The sequence below is a fragment of the Cricetulus griseus genome, chromosome 9, assembly GCF_003668045.3.
Source record: "Cricetulus griseus strain 17A/GY chromosome 9, alternate assembly CriGri-PICRH-1.0, whole genome shotgun sequence".
Classification (NCBI taxonomy): Eukaryota; Metazoa; Chordata; class Mammalia; order Rodentia; family Cricetidae; genus Cricetulus; species Cricetulus griseus.
Genome location: NC_048602.1, coordinates 10,461,108 through 10,471,620, shown reverse-complemented (window position 1 = coordinate 10,471,620; position 10,513 = coordinate 10,461,108).

Sequence of the window (10,513 nt, the reverse complement as noted above, 5' to 3'; positions counted from 1 at the left end):
ACACAAGTCTTTCTCACAACCCCAAGCTCTGATTTTCTCCCTGGGGAGACACTGCATTAAAGGAGGGGGGCCAGTGATCCCCCCCAATGTCCTACTTTTCAGATCCACCCAGTTTACATTGCAGGGCAGTAAGTGATCCCACCTCCAAAAAATGCAGGGTGGAGTCACACACCCTTAATCCCAGGATTTGCAGAACTGAAGCTGGAGGGTGGGAGTTTGTTCCTGCCTGCCCCTACCTAGTGCTGGCATTATAGACTCAGACAAAGAAACAAACAAACAAAACTGGGCGTTGGTGGCACACGCCTTTAATCCCAGCACTCTGGAGGCAGAAACGGATCTCTGTGAGTTCCAGACCAGCCTGGTCTACAAGAGCTATTTCCAGGATAGCCTCCAAAGACACTGAGAAACCCTATCTCAAAAAACCAGCACCACCACCAACAACAACAAAAAACCCTGGGCTTTTTCTGGGTGTGATGGCGCAAGCCTCAACAGTAATCTCAGGATTTGGAAGGTGGATGTCTAAGTTGTGGCTAGCCTGGTCTATCGAGGGAGTCCCAGGAGAGCCAAGGCTACTAAGAAAAACCCCTTCTTGAAATTCCAAAAGAGCCAGGCGTTGGTTGCACACGCCTTTAATCCCAGCACTTGGGAGGCAGAGGCAGGCGGATCTCTGTGAGTTGGTGGTCAGCCTGGTGTACAGAGTGCCAGGATAGGCTCCAAAGCTACACAGAGAAACATTGTCTCCAAAAACAAACAAAAAGGTAAAAAGAATTTCCAAAACAATGAAAACACCTCTCCAAATAAAGAAACTAAACAAAAAGCACACAATAGAAAATTCAAAACCATACAAATTGATGAGTCTACTAATAGCTCCGGTTAATACCAGAGCCTGAGCCCCTAAGGCGTAGGTTCGGTGGGACCCCAAGAGCTTCCACCGGTCAGCTGCCTCATGTGCTTTCCCTCCCTCAACCCGAAACTTTGCAGGAGTCAAATCAACACGTGCTGGATCCTCTAAGGATCACACAGACCCCCAACTGCACTGGGAAGGCCTCCCTGTCTGCAAGGCCTGGTCAGCTCTGGGGGCCATAGGGTTCTGCAAGACTCGAGCCTCAGAATGGCATCCTTGCCCACCCGGTAGCATCCAAACAGTCTCCTTAGGGCCCAGACTCACACAGAGAAGGTGCAGCGTCTTCCATCTCGCCTGGAGCTCGCTCCAGGGGCGTCGGAGGACAGAAGCCTGTGGAAGATCTCCTGGAACCAGCTCTTATAGTCCACACTGTCTGGTCCTCACAGAGACCTGCCTAAATCTGCCTCTGGGATGCTGGGATTGAAGGCGTGTCACCACCACCCAGGGAGAACCGAGGTTTAAGTACAGTTTATACTTGGTCCCAACCCACACGTGGCCACTTTCTTGGCCTCTACCAATCAAGGGGCGGATCCACCCAACTTCTGCCCCGCCCCGTCGAGTTCCCCTGGCGCTACTGCTGCAGCTGGGTACTTTGCAATAAACTAACTGAGCCTTGACTTCACCCTCTAAATCCTGCATCCCAGAGTTGAAGCAGGCACCATTGCAACAAATGGGCTCCAAACAGCCAGGTGCCCGGGTGCTCGTCCTCATTTCTTCTTGAAGCTGGATGCCCCTTCTCTATGGCCAGGGGCCAAGCAGTCTAGTGTCCCAGGCCGCCACCCTCCATGTGCCTGTCATTATCCAGCAATCTCTATGGTTTCCCCTAGGTTCCTGGACAGGAGGGCTCAGGTGACCGACCAGGCTGATGGTGACTTGCTTTCTGCTAGGGTTTGCTGCAATACTGATGGCTAAGGGATGTTCAAGGGACAGCCCCTGATGAGTCCTCCCGTGGGTAAACCAGCTTTTTCATTTTTTTGTTCTTTTGTTTGAGAGGATTTCATGTTGCCCAGAGTAGCTTGGAATATGCCAGATGCTGAGATTATTGATTGTTTCTGGCTCCTTTCTGGTGTTAATATTTTTTCTTAAATGTCAAAGCTGGGAGCATGCCAACTGGGCCACTCTCACCCTTTTTGCCCCCTCCCCCAGACAGAATCTCCTTACATAGCCCAGGCTATCCTACAGTTCACCATGTAGACCAGGCTGTCCTCGAACTCAGAGATTCCTTTGCTCCTCTCCTTATTGAAGGGGCGTATCACAATGCTCTTTTTCAACCCTTTCTGTTTGTTTTGTTGTTTGGCTTTTCAGACAGTTTCTCTATGTAGCCCTGGCTGCCATGGAACTGGCTGTGTTATGATCTTCCAGTCTCTGGGGTTAAAGCCACCACCACTCCGCCTCAGCCCTTACTTTTTTTTTAAAGATTTTATTTATTTATTATGTATACAACATTCTGCTTCCATGTCTATCAGCACACCAAAAGAGGGCACCTGATCTCATAACGGATGGCTGAGAGCCACCATGTGGTTGCTGGGATTGAACTCAGGACCTCTGGAAGTGCAGTCAGTGCTCTTAACCTCTGAGCCATCTCTCCTGCCCCATCAGCCCTTACATTTTATAACTGGTGGATGCCAGGAGATTGTGCCACATGCCTTTAATCCCAGCAGAGAGACAGAGTCAGGCAAATCTGTGAGAGTTAAAGGCTTGCCTGGTCTACAGAGCAAGTCCCAGGAAAGCTAGGGTTGTTATACTCAGTTACAGTGAAACCCTGACTTAAAACGCTAAAAGGCCAGGGTGGCTAAATAGTTGTGATGTAAAAGATGAAACAGCACAGAAATATGTTCACACGTCAATAATGGACTAACAGGAGTGGAGAATGGCTCAGCCCATTAAGAGCACTAACTTTTCTCCCAGAGGTCCTGATTTAACTTCCAGCACTGCTGGGCATTGGTGGCACACACCTCTTATCCCAGGACTCTGTAGGAAGAGGCAGGCAGGTCTCTGTGAGTCCAGCCTGGACTACGGATCGAGTGCCAGGATGGGCTCCAAAACAACAAAGAGAAACCCTGTCTCGAAAAACCAAAACCAAACCAAAATAAGACAAATAACAATAGACTAGTAGGGCTAGAGAAATGGCTCAGCCAGTTTAGAGCACAGACTCTCCTTTCCGAGGTCCTGAGTTCAATTCCCAGCAACCACATGGTGGCTCACAACCACCTGTAATGAGATCTGGTGTCCATTTCTGGCCTGCAGAGACACATGAGTTAGAACACTATATACATAATAAATCTTAAAAAATAGACTAACATAATGTAAACAATCCCTGTTTCACGGGAACAATAATGCCTAGGCTGGGGAGCCACACCCATGATAAAGTCCTAATTTAGCTGATAAGGAATTGGAGATTGTAGAGAGTTGGAATGCTGCAGACTACTGCTAGACTTTGTTGGGCTAGCTTTAGATTCCTTAGTCGCTATTTGTTTCTGTCTTTTGTGTTTGACCTAACACCCTTTCTATTAGTAGCAAGTAAAAGCCTTCCCTTTTTGAAGTGAAGGATATCACGTCCAGCAACTGCCTCACTGCTGGAACCCACCTGCCCACTCCCCCATTGGCAGACTGGTTTATCTAGTAACTTATGATTTTGACTTTTCTTCTGTTCTAGGACCATACAGGCTCCCCTAAACCACCTTGCCAGTATTTGCAGAACCCCACATCTGTTCTTCTTTAGCTCCTTTAGCACAGAATAAACTATACATTGCATAGTAGAATATGCCAGATTGAGGTGGAGGAATGTGAGTTCCAATCCACCCTGGGCTATAAGGTATTACATTTTTTTAGGAGACAAAAATCAGGGTTATAGTGGGGCGTTGGTGGCCCACGCCTTTAATCCCAGCACTTGGGAGGCAGGGGCAGGTAGATCTCTGTGAGTTTGAGGCCAGCCTGGTCTCCAGAGTGAGTGCCAGGATAGGCTCCAAAGCTACACAGAGAAATCCTGTCTCGAAAAATGGAAAAAAAAAATCAGGGTCGGTGAGGTGTCCCCATTGTTATAGGTATAATGGTTTCTCTGCCATGGTGATGTCTTGTGTGGATCCTTGGGACCCAAAGGGTTGAAGGGGGAATACTTCCTTCTACATTGCTACCCCTACACTTGCACAGAGAATCAAAACAATGTCAAAAAAGCAAAGACACCCAGTCATCATAGTTCCTACCAATGACTTCATTTTATTATCAATCTACCTTCCATAGTTAAAAATTCAAACAGGTTCCTAAAAGCAAGTAAAAGTCCTAAAAGAAAGGAACAAACAACAAGAAAGCCAGAAGACAGAGAGCTAACACCTAGAGATTAGCGGGCATAAAACTCAGGCTTAAAAAACACCAAGAACATGCTACAAGCATACAATGAATGGTAGGAGCTGGAGAAATCACTCTCTAGGCAAGAGAACTACTGGCAGCTCTTGTAGAGGACCTAAGTTCAATTCCCATCACCCAAATGGCAGCTCACAACCATCTGGAAAAGAAAGTTGAAGAATTTATTTTTTCTCTGTTACATATTGAATTTATAGCTAGACAGAAGTACAGGTGACCTTCCAAGGGGGAAAAATGGCAATAAATAAATAAACAAGTAAACAAATGAAAGTTGCTGCTTTCTGCTTTCATCTTATTTTGGACATCATTTCAGAACAAGGCAAAAAATGACTAAGCCAGGGCCCTTAGAATACCTTCCCTATAGATTCAAAAATCTCTGAGGTGTGATTGGTTGTCTGCCACATCAGCTTCATCTTGGTAGCCAGTTGTTGGATCAGAATGTCGAGTCTCTGGGAGGTCTCCAGTGTAGTGAGGAGCTGGGTGAACCCCAGGGGAGGCCAAAGGCTCAGGCCAGTTGAGGCTATATGGTGTGATGGCATAACACACCCCTGTGGATAATTAGGTTGTGGGAGGACCACTTGGGGCTCATGGAGCCTGACCTCCCAGGCTTCAGAGGGGCAGCAGTGGGTGGCAGCAGTTGATGGGATAAGAGTCTCATCAAGGTTGGGTGGTCTTTGCTGAGGTTCCCTTATAACATCTCAGAGCTGGACCTGGCTGCCAGGTTTTCCAAGCATCCCTCAGTCCCTACCTGTTGTTATAGGGTATGGCTGGCAAACCCTGCCCATGACCCTGAACTCTTTTTTTTTTTTTTTCTTCAAGACAGGGTTTCTCTGTGTAGCTTTGGAGCCTATCCTGGAACTCACTCTGGAGACCAGGCTGGCCTCGAACTCACAGAGATCCACCTGCCTCTGCCTCCTGAGTGCTGGGATTAAAGGCGTGGGCCACCTTTTTTTTTTTCTTTGGTTTTTTGAGACAGGTTTCTCTGTGGCTTTCGAGCCTATCCTGGCACTTGATCTGTAGACCAGGCTGGTCTCAAACTCACAGAGATCTGGCTGCCCCTGCCTCTGGAGTGCTGGGATTAAAGGTGTGAACCTCCAATGCCCAGCTTATCTGCCATTTTTTAAGTATGTTTTTAATTTAAGATTTGTTTATTATGTATATAGTGTTCTGTCTGCCAGAAGAGGGCAACAAATCTCATTATAGATGATTGTTGGCCACCATGTGGTTGCTGGAAATTGAATTCAGGACCTCTGGAAGAGCAGCCAGTGTTCTTACCCTCTGAGCCATCCCTCCAGCCCTCATCTCCATGTTTTTTTAAATGATTTTATTCATTTAGTATGTATACAGTCTTCTGCCTGCATGCCAGCAGAGGGCACCAGATCTCATTCAAGGTGGTTGGGAGCCACCATGTGGTTGCCGGGAATTGAACTCAGGACCTCTGGAAGAACAGTCAGTGCTCTTAACTGCTGAGCCATCTCTCCAGATCCCCCTCATCTGCCATTTTTCAAACACTGGTTGCAGCTTATTTTGTGGCTGGGCACTGGGGTTCAATCTCCAGGCCTTTCATATGCTAGGTTAAGTGATCTCCTATTGAGCTGCAGCCCAATTTCCTGGGAGCTCATTTAAAATGCTAGTCTCTACTAGCAAGGAGGTGCACACCTGTAATCCCAGCTGAGCCAGGGGAATCACTGAGGGTTCCTGAATGTTCTAGGCTAGTGTAGTCTTCACTATCTAAGAGCCAAAGTTACACTTTAAGTTTTAATTACTATGCCTTAGAGATCCTTGAAACAAAAATGCCTCTGATCTGCAAGCCCCTTTTGCCCAAGGACAGATAGTTCCTGAAATGCTGGAAGCAACTGTTTATGGGAAATAACAAGCCACAAGTTTTCACTCCTCTAAACAAGCTTGTTGGACCCATCTGCACCAGATGGGTTTGATCACAAGTGGGGTGGGAGTTTCACAGGCAGGAAACAGGTCAGGATAGACACTTGCCCCTGATTAGACCTGATGGGAAATGCAGTGAAATACAGGTTTTCCTTCTGAAACCCTTGAAATACTTGATTCAGGGCCATTTTCTGGGAAACCTATCCATCTGGCCAATATTTAATTATAGCTGGCTTCAAATTTAGCTTTCAATTGTGGTAGTGATCTGACTGCTGGGATTCACAATAGCAAGACCCAGGCCTTCCAATCAAGGCTATATAGTGAGACTCACACAAAAACTGTGAGCCCAGCCAGGTTACTCTCAGTACAGGCAGAAAGGAGGGTGTGTACTCTGGCCTAGCCAGGTCTATGTAGCTAGTTTCAGGCCAACCAGGGCTATGCAGAGAAAACCTGTCTCCAAAACCCTAAACCCAACCAAAAAATCCATGAGCCTTGAGAAAGGCTGATATGGCTTCAGGGGGCTCGTGACTCAGGCATAAGACACCAAATTGCAAACTCTAGAAGAAATGGATAATTTTCTCAATTTTCTCAATAGAGACCACTTATCAAAGTTAAATCAGGAGATGAGTAATTTAAGCAGATCTATTACCTCAAGTAAATAGGAACTGTCATTAAAAGTCTCCCAACAACAACAACAACAACAAAAAGCCAGTGCCAAATGATTTAGCACCAAATTCTACCAGACTTTCAAAGAAGAGTTAATGCCCACACTCCTCCCATTGTTCCACAAAACATAATCGGAAGGAACATTGACCAGTTCATTTTACAAGGCTTTGGTAACCCTGATACACAACCACACAAAGAACCAACAAAAAAAGACAGCTACAGACCAATTTCCCTTATGAACATGGATGCAAAAACACTCAACAAAATACTTGCAAACTGAATCCAAGAACATATCAAAAAGACCACTCATCATGATCAAGTGGGCTTCATCCCAGTGCTGCAGGGATGGTTCAAGATAAGAAAAATTGATCGATAAATGCAATCCACTATATAAATAAACAGAAAGAAAGAAATGACATAATCTTTTCAATGGATGCAGAAAAGGCCTTTGAGATAAGATCTAACACCCCTTCATGATAAAAGTTCTAGAGACATTAGGGATACAAGGGACATACCTAAACATAACAAAGGCGGTTTAGAGAAAGTACACAGACAACATCAGCTTAATGTAGAGAAAGAAACTCAATGCAATTCCACTAAAATCAGGAACAAGACAAGGCTCCCTACTCTCTCTTATCCATTCCATATAGTACTTGAAGTTTCAGAGCAATAACATAAAGGGAGGAGATCAAGGGCATACAAACTGGAAAGGAGGAACTCAAAGTATCTTTATTTCCAGGTGATATGATAGTTTACAGAAGTGACTCTGAAAATTCCATTGGAGAATTCCTGCAACTGATAAGCACTTTGAGCAAAGTAGCTGGATGCAAAATTAATGCACAAAAATCAGAAGCTCTCCTATATAGAATTGACAAATGGGCTAAGAAAGAAATCCCGGGGAGGGGGTTGGGGGTGGGAGTGAGGGTGGGGAGTGGGGGTGGGCTGGAGAGATAATTCAGAGGTTAGGAGCACTGGCTGCTCCTCCAGAGGCCCTGAGTTCAATTCCCAGCAACCACATGGTGGCTCACAACCATCTGTAATAAGATCTGGTGCCCTCTTCTGGCCTGCAGGCATACATGGAGGAAGGATGTTGTATTCATAATAAATAAATCTTAAAAAAAAAAAAAAAAGAAATCAGGGAAACAGCACCTTTCACAGTTGCCTCAGATAATATAAAAAATCTTGGGGGTAACTCTAATCAAGCAAGTGAAAGACCTGTATGATAAAAACTTCAAGTTTTTGAAGAAAAAATCTGAAGATATCAGAAGATGGAAAGGGCTCATGAATCAGTGAGATTTACAAGTCCACACATCTATGGACACTTGATTTTTGATAAAGAAACCAGAAGTAACTGGCCTTGGTGATGTACACCTTTAATCCCAGCACTTGGGAGGCAGAGGCAGGTGGATTTCTGTGAGTTCCAGGCCAGCCTGGTCTACTGAGCATTTTTATTCAGGACAGGTTCTAAAGCTGTAGAGAAACCCTGTGTTGAAAAAACAAAACAAAAAAAAACCAGGTACTCTGAACTTGATAGAAGGGAAAGTAGGGAATATCCTTGAACTCATTGGCACAGGAAAAGACTTTCAGAATACCACTGTTAGCACAGGCACTAAGATCAACAGTAAGTGGGACTTGGTGAAACTGAAAAGCTTCTGCATGACACAGGTCACTATTGTCGGTTGGGGGTGGGGGTGCCCACAGAGATGGCTGTGCTTCATCATGGCTAAGGTCAAAGGGTTCAATACTATCCTTACTCTTCCAAGATTAAAGTGATAAGACCTGAAATTTGGGCTACAAGTAGGGTGTTTGCTCTTAGGCAAGGATATCTTATCTAAATAACAAAAGACTTGGTCTAAAGTGTGGTTACTTTTTTTTTTTTGTTTTGTTTTTTTAGTTTTCAAGACAGGGTTTCTCTGTGTAGCTTTGGAGCCTATCCTGGCACTGGCTCTGTAGACCAGGCTGGCCTCGAACTCACAGAGATCCCCCTGCCTCTGCCTCCCGAGTGCTGGGATTAAAGGCGTGTGCCACCAATGCCCGGCAAAAGCAAAAGGTTTTTATTCCAACGCATTGGGGTCGTTCCCTGGGAATAGAATGGCCCCGAGTTTCCAAAGCAGGCAGTTTTTATGTCTTTTTGGTCACTAGGCAGGAGTGTGACAACATATTGGTTGGCTATAACATACATGTGTCATTCATTTACTGATTGGTTGGGAACTGAACTTACAATTTTGCCCACAAGGTGTTTGGAATGTTATTTTGTTTTTTGCACCTGCAAGGCCATGGGACAGCTAGTGGGTTTTCCGGGAACAGAGTGACTTATACTTATTTTCAAAACTTGGGTGCTCTGGAGCAGGATAACCCATTACAATTTTTAGAAACCAGACAGTTGTTGAGGATAAGAACATTCCTTGGAAACTAGGAATAATAACAATTTCCAGAGACTGGTCATCATGACCAACCATTTCATGTGTTCTTTGTCCCAGAGCTGTGTGTGGCCAGAGTGATTTTCAAATACAGGCTGGTGGGTATCAGGCTAGGTTCGAGTTGGGGTCTTTCAGTACATTGGAGTATTATTATCCAGCCATTCAAAAATTGAAATAATAAAATTCACAGGTTAATGGGACTCTTAAAAAAACAAACAAACTGGGGCTGGAGAGATGGCTCAGAGGTTAAGAGCACTGACTGCTCTTCCAGAGGTCCTGAGTTCAATTCCCAGCAACCACATGGTGGTTCACAACCATCCCTAATGAGATCTGGTGCCTTCTTCTGGTGTGCAGATATACATGGAAGCAGAATGTTGTATACATAATAAATAAATAATAAAATCTTTAAACAAACAAACAAACCACGAAACACCCTGAATGGGGTATCCCAGACCCAGAAAGAGAAATATGGTATTATTTGCTTATATGTGGATATTAGCTTTACGCCAATGATAACCAGGCTACAATCCATAGGACCACAGAATACGGTACATAATAAGGGACTGTCATTGGGATAGGTCCCCTTAGGAAAGGGGAATAGAATAGATATTAATGGATGGATGAGGGTGGAGGGCTGGAATGGGAAGATCAAGAGGTTTAGTAGAGGGACCAGGGAAATAAAGGGAGAGACAGCTAAAATTAAGAGCCATTAAAGCGGTAGTATGGCAACTGAATACAATAGAAGCATCCTAATATATATATATATATATATATATATGATCTAAATGAAATTGCCAATGATGGGGGAGACAGAGTCTCAACTGGCTATCGCTTGTCACCAAATGAAGCTTCCAGTACCAGGACTAGGTTGCATTTAATTGAGTTCTTGGACAAAGGGGAATCCACAAACAACCCAGGTTGTTGCCCAGACTATAGGTTACTCTCTACAAACTGATTGCAAGGCCCCACTGCTGAAGACAACACCTAGAAACTCATTGAACACGAAGACGTTAGTCTAGCGCCTACATTGAACTTTCGCTCCTATGTTCTAGCGTCTCTGATATAATCTCTGTACACTACCAAAAAAGATAAACACCAATCCAGTCACAAACCTTTTGATCTATAGAGGTGTCCTGTCTGAAAGATACGCTAGGGCAATGGTGTCACAAAGTTTGCAGGCATACTCAAAGAACATCTGGTTTGACTTCAGGCAAACACATGTGATGGCTCACAACCGTTTGTGATGAGATCTGGTGCCCTCTTCTGGCCTGCAGAAATA